Source organism: Neofelis nebulosa, chromosome 4 (assembly GCF_028018385.1).
Source record: "Neofelis nebulosa isolate mNeoNeb1 chromosome 4, mNeoNeb1.pri, whole genome shotgun sequence".
In the NCBI taxonomy this organism is placed as follows: domain Eukaryota; kingdom Metazoa; phylum Chordata; class Mammalia; order Carnivora; family Felidae; genus Neofelis; species Neofelis nebulosa.
The window spans coordinates 149806429-149816648 of record NC_080785.1 but is presented as its reverse complement, the minus strand read 5'-3'; the positions used below and the strand labels follow the sequence as shown (position 1 = coordinate 149816648).

The 10220-nt window shown below is 44.2% G+C and overlaps 1 protein-coding gene across 3 annotated transcripts in view; it reads left to right on the top strand.

Annotated features, from left to right (window-relative positions):
• Positions 1-2882: 2882 nt before the first annotated feature.
• The window catches only part of RAD54L2 (RAD54 like 2), a 117537-nt gene continuing 110199 nt past the window's right edge, over positions 2883-10220 (top strand). The window contains exons 1-2 of one of the 3 annotated variants that reach the window (XM_058726753.1): positions 2883-3102; positions 5447-5508. The gene's annotated coding sequence lies outside the window, so the exon portion shown is untranslated. Of the gene's footprint in view, positions 3103-5363; positions 5509-10220 lie in introns of all 3 variants that reach the window. The other 2 variants (XM_058726751.1, XM_058726752.1) reach the window with 2 other exon arrangements.

The window sequence follows — 10220 nt, the reverse complement described above, 5'->3', positions numbered from 1 at the left end:
CCACATGGAACAGGATTGTATTAGCTAACACTCTACAGATGAGAATCTTCCAAGCTCAACTGTAAGCATAGTTCTTCATTCACTTCAGTGCGTGGTTATGAGAGTGGGCTCTGGATCTAGATGTCCTGTACTCAAACCCCTACCCTCTTCTTACTTGTCAAGTAAGATCCCCAAGCACTTTTTCCAACTTTGAAGGGATGCTAATTGTATATACCTCAATGTCAATGTAAAGATTAAATGAGTTAATACCTATAAAATGTTTATAGTTATGCTTGGCATGTCTTGTTACTATTCCCTAGTATCCAGTGCAGTGCCTGGTACCCAGTAAGTAATTGCCAAATATAAATGAAATTTTATGGTACAGCAATTATTCCAGGCTTTCATTAGACATTGTGGTGGATTTCTTTAAAAAGCTTCCCAGAGGGGCACCTGGCTGGCTCAGTTGATAGAACATGCGACTCTTGATATCGGGGTCTTGAGTTCACACTCCACATTAGGTGTGGAGCCTACTTTAAAAAAATTGTAAAAAGCCTCCTAGAGATTATAATCTAGTATGAGGGAAGTGGTGTGTAAACAAAAAGTTTAAAAAATATCCCAAGAATAGGATGGCTATCAAAGAGACAAAATTATCTGCCACTTTGGAACCTGGTTCATAGTGATGATGGCATCTAGGATCTTTGGCATCCAGAAGTGGGGATGGGTTCAAGTTTGGCTGATGGAGGAAGCATTGAGCTGGCTTCTATGGAATGGGGAGGTGGTGAAACAGGGTAAAGGTAGAGGGTGTTTTTTCCAGGTGTGAGTTCATAGTGATGGAGAAGGCCTAGTTCTAGTTTCTGATTGACTAGCAAGTTGCTGATGTGTTTTGTCTCAGGAAGATCTCAGATTTTTAAACCTTGTTTGAAGGTAGGGCCATCAATAGGTAGGTATACATGTAACTCACTCTAGAAATTCCCCCCCAATAGAACCCATTTTCCTACAGGTGGATTGGGGATAACATGATCTCCAAAGGTAGTTGTGAGAGCATAACATCATCCAAGTAGTCAGGGAAGCTTTGGAAGTCAAGGAAACCATGATATCACAGAAGGGCAATAGCATCTTGGGAGGAGGGAATGGAAGGGGCTTCTATTACCAGGGGAGCCAGCCCTGGCCCTTGTTGCTCCAACCTCAGTGACAAAGGAGGAACGTAAGTGTGGGTATCTTTGATGGTTGTGTATTTAGTCTTTTAGGGGGGAGATAAACAATAAGATTCCTTTTTCAAGCCTCTGCCCAGCCTCACTGGTCTCTTTCTTCTCCCTTTGGTCATCTTTAAGATTCTTGTCTAAATTTGCTTCAGCCCTTGAGACCAAATCCGTTTATGTGCCACATACCAAGAGTCCAAGCTAAGAGACCAACTGGGGAAAATGCAAAGCGTGGAGCAGAAAGGCATCAGAATGCTAATCTGACCTCAAGATGCTGAGAGAAGTGAACCAGCTTTTGAGGGATCCTTTGTCCTTTAAGAGCCTAGGATGAATTCCTCCTACTTGAGGGAACGCAGAGCCTTCAAAGGTTTTGAGTGTGCTTTCTAACCCAGGAGACTGATGTTTCCAAATGGCTATCACAATGCCTTTAGACAGGCAGAGCCCTTTCCTTACTCCCAGGAGATAATCTAGAAGGAAATATATGTGTGTATATGTGTGACACAGTGACAAAATTTCATTCAGGTACAAGTGACTGATATCAGAGGCCTTTGGAAAGTCTCTTCAGACAAGGGAGAAGGGTATCAGGGTAAACTTTCCTGAGTGTCAGTAGCCACAGGACTGAGAATGGGAAATTTGAGAACGTGTGAAAGCTGTAATACTTTTTGGAGCACCTCTGAAGATATAAATTCCCACCCATAGTTTGGAACACACACTTGTATTTTTATAACGTAATTTGTTCCAAAAATAACTATGTCTGATATCCAGAAGTGTGAAGGCTCAGAAGAAAAGGGAAGTGGGGAAGAGAAAGGATTTTTTATCCTCTTGATTTTGTGAGGAAAACAAAACAAGTCTTCCAAAAAAAAAAAAAAGATCCGCTTTTATAATTTTCTCAGCATCTTGCCAGTGTTCACTTACTGGGAGGAAGAGGAGGAGGAGGAGGAGGAGGATAAGACCTGGGGCTGTAGTGGAGAGAGCTGACACAATACACTCTTCTCATTAACTGGCGCCCACAGGGCAGCAATTCCCAATTTAAGGAAGGAGAATCTGCATCCTTACCCTTCCAATCGCTCCATACCCACCAGCCCTCCCCCCCCCCCACTCCCCCGTGTCAGTGATGTAAAAAGCCCTTTCTTGTCCCTGCTGCTCTTTTCAGGAAATTCTGAAGATAGCCTCAGACAACAGGAAACGGGACAGGAGGTGGGGTTGGAGGGGGGAAAACCGACAGTTACATGGTACACATCAATTTCATGGGTCCTTGAGGGCTGTGCACAACCTCTGTAATGAGACTGTAGTAATAGCAGCGATCATCATTGGCAGCATTGCCAATGACCGTGCCTCAATGTTGAACCCCATATCTCCGTGCCAACCACTTGCATCATCGCATTCAATCCTCACAAGCCTCCCCCAAGCGAGGAATGAGGAGGAACCGAGGCTCAATTGAAGCACTGGTGGCTGGTGGGGTGCAAACCCATTCTGTCCCACCCACCCCGGAACCGTTCCCAGGTGGATTCAGGCCTGGGATTTTCGTGCCACATTCACTCCTGAAACGGTCATCTGTAGCACGGATGGTTCCATCTAGGGACGAATTACGGTCCACCCGGCACTGGGAAAGAACGGCCTCCGGGCAGCTCTCAGCGGAACTTTCCTGTCGGCGGCGCGTGTTCCCGTCCGGGCGGCCGGGCGCGCGGTCCAGGAGGGGGACACTTTCTGGCGCGGACCGCGAGAGGAGTCTGCGAGCGCCGCCGCCGGAGAATACCGACTCTCGGCCCGAGCCAGCCCGCGGCGCCCGGGCCTGGCCGGCCACTTCCCGCCTCAGCCGCCACCTCCGCCCCCGCCGCCGCAGACGCAGCCGAGCAGGAGAAGCGGGAAGCGCAGCCAGTTGGCCCTGCCCGGCCCGGCGCGGCCCGGAGCCGCGGCGCAGGAGGTGAGTGCCGGTGCTGGCCCCCGGCTCCGGGCTTGGGCCGCCGGGACGGCAACAATGGGGGCCGAGTGGGGACGCGGCCCGGGCCCGTGGCTCTCAGCGGCCTGGGGCAGCAAGCCCGTCCTAGCGGCCCGGGCCTTGGGGCGCTGGATCCCCACTGGGGAACTCCAGTGGCCGGAGCCTTGGCTGGGGTTTTGGCCTCGACCCGGGGCCTCTGTGGCTTGGTATTTAGTATCTTGGTAGCCAGGAAAGGGAGTCACAGGGGCTCGGAGACTTAACTCCAGTGGTGTGCGCTCTTGACGCTTAATGCGGACACCCTGGAAGCTAACCATAGTGGGGTGGATGTGGGGGGGGGGGGGGCTTGCGTTTGGAATTCTAGGGCCCTCCGTGTGCCTGGTCCCTAAGGCACATCGGGATGTGTCTCCCCCCGCGCCCCCTCCGTCCCACGTCTGTGAGCTTGGCCGACTGGGGTCTGGCTGGGGAGTAGAGGCACTGGGAGTTTAGCTTCTCTGGGGTAACCCGTGATTGGTTCCTGGAACGACTGGAAGCTCAGCTGGGCACAGAGGAGTTGAGCAAAGAGCTGGATTCTCTGGCCCAGATGTATCCTGGCGTTGAAGGGTTCTCAGGCAGGGAACTGAATGTCACCAGAGTGTCACGGTGAGTAGCGTTGCCTCCCTTGGTGTTAGGGTGAGCTGGAGTTGTGATTTGGAGAGTGTAGAGAAGTGTTGGTAGGCTGCCGAGTTTGGTAGGTTGCTTTATGTGGGCCACGGTGATGGCAGCCTGGGAGATGAACAGGAGAACTTTGCAGAGTGGGCTTTCTGATAGAGAATGACCTCTTACTGCGGGGGAGTGGGTGACTCAGATCTGTTAGGATTCCCGTGCTTGCTAGTGGATGTGGCTGACTATGTTAGTGACTGGACACCAAGGTGGATGGGGCTGGAAAGGGCTTTTGGGGGCTGAAAGAGTTTGTTCCAGAGTAGAAGACACTGTGGAATCATTCCTTTTCACTCCAAGTCAGAATGGTAGCTGTCCTTGACAGTATTTTAAGTAAAGAATTTCTTTGTGGTATTTGGATCCAAAGCTTTCTTCTGTACTTTTCTTTTTTTTTTTTTTTCCTCCTGTTTTTGAATTGTGACTCATACTTTCATTTCAGCACTGTGGCTATTGTTTGTAATGCTAGACAAACTTAGACACCATAATATATGTAAATTCTAGGGGTTTTCAGTCCAATTCTTAGAAATCTAAATTAATTTCAGAGCCTGTTTTCACTAATTTGTGTGTCATTGTTTAATGTGTGCAACTCTACAGAGGGATGTGAAAACCCTAACAGTTTATGTTGTTAAATGTTCTTTGTATCCCTAATCCATGAAACTTCATTTTCTCCTGCCATGAAGTCATTATGTTGAATCTGTTAAATCTTAGTGACTGCCATTTGAGCTTTTACAGAACATTATCTTCTTCACTAGAAGTGTTCTCCGTCTTCAGTGAATTTGGTCTGCACACTGTGTCTCATCTGTATTATTGAAGGCAGTGTGCAAACTCCAGCTCTGAGGCCTGCAGCTGTGCACCAGAGCTCTGTGTGTAGCATTCAGGCAAAGTTGGTGTGTTGTCTGTAGATGAGGTATGAAACTCTATACAACAAATTGCAGTATCAGACCATTGCACCTTCTGAGTTTATTTAGAGTGTTAAGAGGTACTGCCCAGTTGGAGTCTATAAATTTTCAGTGAAATGTGAGGTAATTCTGACTATCTGTAGGTTGTACTAATAGTTCTGGTTTCCCCCCCTTAATCTTTAAAAAATCCTGTATGTCCCTTGATTTCTGTCTCTCTTAAATTTTTATATTTTAAATAGTTAACTCTTTCATAAACCAGTGTCTGTTGAATTATGACAGGTACTGTGTTGGGCATCTTTACAATGGTGATATTTTTGGCATTTTAATAGTAGTTCTTAGTTCAGAAGTGGCTATAGGTCTGTGAGAGAAGAAGTGGTTCAGGTATATTATGCTTTTAATTGGTAAAGCTGCTGAATGAAGTTTTTTATACAGTATTAATTTTGACTAGTGAAAATTGATTGTCTTCATATATTTTCATGAAAAAGGTGAGCTATAATGTGTTCACATTAGTATGGGATTGTTTTTGCATTAATTTAAATACACCTGTTAACTTTAAGTATTTCTGTAGACAAACCACAGGTAACATTTTGTTTCTGTGTGTGTTTGTGAATAGTGATTTATAAATACTGTATATGTGCTTGGGTTCCCCAGGAAGCCGTCACACTTTCCTTTCCACTGTGGTTTGGGAGCATGAAGGCGTTGCTTACCCCCTTTGTCTGGTTCACTGTATGTAGGCTGGGAGTGTCTGCTGATCACTTGGAGTGCTGTCCCCTAGAACAGGAGGAATAAGATTGAGGTAAGGCTCAGTCTATTTGAAATTGCTTGCCTCTTGGTTTTCACTGCATACAATATAATGTAAATTATATTTGAAAAAAAATTTTTGCCTTAATCGTTAATCTCCATTCTGATCTAGTAGAATGAAATTCTGTCCTTTGCTCTCTTCTCTCTCTGTGTTTATATTTTGGCCAAAAATCCAAGGCACTCACATGATAAATTCTTTAAAATATCTTTCATTTTCTGTCTAGAATGTTCACTTGATCAAAGAAAAGAAAAAATGGTTTACATATGTTGTTTTGAAAAAAATTTTTTTATTATTACATTTTATTTATTTTTGATAGACAGAGCACAAGTGGGGGAGGGGCAGAGAGAGACGGAGACACAGAATCCAAAGCAGGCTCCAGGCTCTGAGCTGTCAGCACAGAGCCCAGTGCAGGGCTTGAACCCACAAACCGCGAGATCATGACCTGAGCGGAAGTCAGAAGCTTAACCTACTGAGCCACCCAGGTGCCCCAACATATGTTGTTTTAAAAGCAAAGTGATTGCTGAAAGAAGTGTTTTTGAATACCTCTTAGTCAAATGGATTGACTTCAGAAACTCTTGGAAAGAAGCCTTAGAGTTTTTGCTTTTTTTTTTTTTTTTTTAAATTTTTTTAACGTTTATTTATTTTTTGAGAGACAGAACTTGAGCAGGGAAGGGGCAGAGAGAGAGAGGGAGTTACAGAATCCAAAGCAGGCTCCAGGCTCTGAGCTGTCAGTACAGAGCCCAATGCGGGGCTCAAACCCACAAACTGTGAGATCATGACCTGAGCCGAAGTCGGACACTTAACTGACTGAGCCACACAGGCGCCCTGTGATTTTGCTTTATGTAGGAAAATTCTGAGGTGTCTAGTACAATAGGAAGGGCATGGTCTTTGGAGTCATCCCACCTCTACTTCTTTCTTGCTTTTTGACCTGGGTAAGCTGTTAACCTTTCTGAGCCTTGTTTTATTTATTTATTTTTTTCCTTCTGTAAAATGAGGATAGTATAACCTTCTCTGCAGATTGTATTGGGGACTGAAGATGAAAGCCTAGTACTTTGTAGGTAGTCAGTGCTTGCTGTTAGTAGTAGTGTCTTGCTCTTAGTAGCTGTTAGTGTAGTTAGAAGTAGTAATGAGGGCACTATTTTCAGTAGTATTAGTAGTAGGAGCATAGCCAGGTGCTGTGCATGGATGAGGGGCTCAGTTTCTTTGTCTGGTGAGGAAGGCAGCCTGCTGTCTGCACCTGTTTGTACTCTGGACAGGTGAGAGAATTGCCGAGGTAGTCTTTATCTAGTACTGGTGGGCAGGAGTCCACACTATAAAGTCCAAGGTCATTCCTGGCACTGGTAGGTTTTTTTCCTGGCAGTTTCTATGGAGAAGCCAGGAGGTAACTGTTCGGCATGTCCTTGTTTTGAGAACTGTAAGCATTACCATTTACACTGCTAGAGTATGACAGGCAGCATCATGTTCTGTGTATCCCATGGTCAGGATGTTTCTCTAGCTTTCGTCTTATCAGAGACCTGGCTTTGGTCTTTTTGCTAGGAAGGCTCCAGATGCTAGAGAGATTTGTCATCTTTCTCTAATTTGGGGTATTTTGATAGAATATAGCACTCTGTTCAGAAAGTTTTTGATGAACAGAAGGTTGACAGCCTTTGTTACAGAATTGTTCAGTTTTATTTTTTCCCTATGGGAGGAAAAAAAGAAGTCAAGAGAAAAGTAAGAATAAGTGTAAGCCAGATAGAAGTAATTAGAAATAACCGGCCATACAACTCTTCCAGTTTTCCTTAGTCAAATCCCTCCTCCATTGTGGCTGGTCTTTAACTTCTGTTAAAAGTAAATAATATTCCTTTAGCCTTAAAATACTGTGAACATCTAGATCCTAGTATGTCTCTATTTCAACATCTCACCTTTAGACTCAGCCACTCCTGTGTCTTCTTTCTAGTCCCTCTTCTGCCACAATTTCTCTGGCACTTGATGCTGTTGTTACAGTGAACTCCTTGAACATCCCAGCATGCTGAAGCTATTCCTCTCCTAACTTTCTTCCCCATTCTAGTGATTTTCTGACTCTTAGTCTTGCATTTACCAGGAATTAAGGCACCACCATCTCTTAAAAGATTCTTTGATTCTTTCTGGATTAAGCTGAATGCCTCTCCTTTATCTGGCCATTGCAGTTCTGTCCAAGCTTCTTTCATAATTACTCTGTACACTGTACTCTTAACTTTTGGTATATTTGTGTGTTTTACAGGCTAGGTTGTAATCTGCTTGAGAGCAGGACCTTGTCTTATTTATCCTTATATCCTAATACCTAACCATCTCTGGCACTGAGTAGCTACTCAGTAAATCTTTGTGGAATGAACAAATGAATGACCTCTGCATATGAAGTGACAGGAAATCATTCCTTGTGGAGCTGGTGGTGTGATGAGTGTTCTGATTTTAAGGCTGTGTCTGATCCTGGCTGAAACAGTGCTTCTGCCTTTGTACTTACAGGTTGTTAAAAGCAATACTTTGTTTTGATTGAAAATGTGTTGCTTATTCCATATGTTCATAGTTTTCAGGCTGGGGGGGCTATTACTTGCTTTCTGTGGGTCTGGCAAAAGTTTCATTTGGAAAAAATGGAAGTTTTTCGTTGGTATTATCTAGATTTTCCTTTGGCCATTTACTGCTCTGAGCACTTTGTCCTCATGCATGAAGAAGAGAGACTAGTCAGTTTGGGTCACAAGGTCTCCAGACAGCTAGTGGCCAGCCTGGGAGTGTGTAACGAATTTAACACCAGGATGTTGTGACTTTTACCGGCTGATGGACCTTTTGGAATTGAGCTCAATGTCACCATTTTCAGGATACAAGATTAGTTGCTCAAACTTTATTCAGGAATTTGAAGTCAGTGACTATGAAATTATCTGTACTAGTTCTTTGCTTAGCCTAATACTGTACTAAAACTGGAACTGATGAATTAATTCTTTGTTAGGAGGCTATGTGTTCTGAGTTACTAACCTAGAAATTATGGAATTGTGCCAATTTCATAAGTCACCCTCTTGGTTCTTCTTTGTGGTAAGATAACTTGAGGGTGTACTATCTAAATTGATTTACATTTTCATGGTTGATCAGATCACATAAGAATCCCACTGAATGCCAAGTGTGAGGAACCTTATTAAAGCCTATATCATGTAGTCTTCTTTCATGCAGTTGACAAATATAACATACTGCAGAAAAGGAAAGCATGAAAAGTAGTTAAAGGTAAAAATTGATATGAGATAAGGAAAACTGAAACAAAGTATAAGGCACATTAAATGTGGCAAGCAACTGTTGAAGATATTCTGTGAGCAGTGTTGAGATTTTGAGAAGGAAATTGTTGTAATGTAGGTTAGAAGCAATAAAAACAAAAATCATTTCAGCCAGCATAGGCACATTGGCTTTACTAGCGCCCACTTATGGTCTTAAAACATCATCAGTGAAAGTCATACATAGGCAGAAATGAAAATGTTTGCTTTATAAGTATACCTTGCACACGTATGGTATTACAGCTCATAACTTTCATATACATTTACTTTACCCTCCCAACAACGCTGTGAAGCAGGTAGCCCCATTTTACAGTTGACGAAACAAACACAAAAGTGAAGTAGCTTGCTTTCAAGTGCACAAAGCCATTAAGAAGAAAAGCTTCTAGGTTTTCTGATACTAAGTTTAGGACCCCTTTTATGTCCTTATAGGATATTGTTAGGGCTTCAGTTTGGGGGGACAGTTACCCCTTATTCCAGGCTTCTGGCCAGGAAAGGATACCCACAAAGAATATAGTGCCACGCAGGGAGTAGAGCATCTGCTCTGTTAACAGTTGCCTGGAAACTCTGGAAGAGGCTGAATGGGGGAGGAACCTAGAGGGAGAGGAGCCCCACTGTCCTCAACATCACTTATTGGTCAAGAGAAAAACCCAGAATCAGGTGGAAATGTTTTTTTGCAATATTTGACACTAGTAGTGGTCTTCCTCCTAACATAATGATGTATAGAAATTGGACCCCAAAAAATGTGGGAAAGAATTCTTTAGGTGTGATTCTGACTTGAGCTCAGGCTCTCTGCCCTCATTGTGCCTTCCAGTTCCACTGTGTTCCCCACACTGTTTCTCCACCTTTCTCTTCCCCACTGTTTCACCCACCTCAGCTTGGATGCTGGTTTGCCATGGCCCCACAGTTTCAGTGCTGCCTTCCCTGGGTCTGAGAACCCTTTGCCTGCCTGACTTTGTATACCGTCTGTTCTGCCAGTTGCCATCCCTAAACTTTCACCTCTGGCTTCTTTTGGTAACCCTAGGTTGCTTAGTGTTTATAGGGAATCAGGAAAATGGGATGTGTTGACTGACCGCAGTTCCCACTGCTTCAGTTGAGTTGAGCTCTGACCCTCATGGTGCTCCTGTGCTGCCTTCTTAGGGTCCCATTCCCATAGCAACTGCTTGCATGTTTCCCAAAGCTCATTTTTTCTTTTTTTTTTTCTTTTTAAAATTTTTGTTTGTTTTGTTTTTTATTTTTAATATTTATTATTTTTGAGAGAAAGAGAGGGAGCTTGCACATAAGTGGGCGAAGGGCAGAGAGAGAGGGAGACAGAGGATCCGAAGTGGGCTCTGTGCTGACAGCAGAGAGCCTGATGTGGGACTTTAACTCATGAACACAGACCATGACCTGAGCTGAAGTCAGAGGCTCAACTGACTGAGACACCCAGGTGCCTCT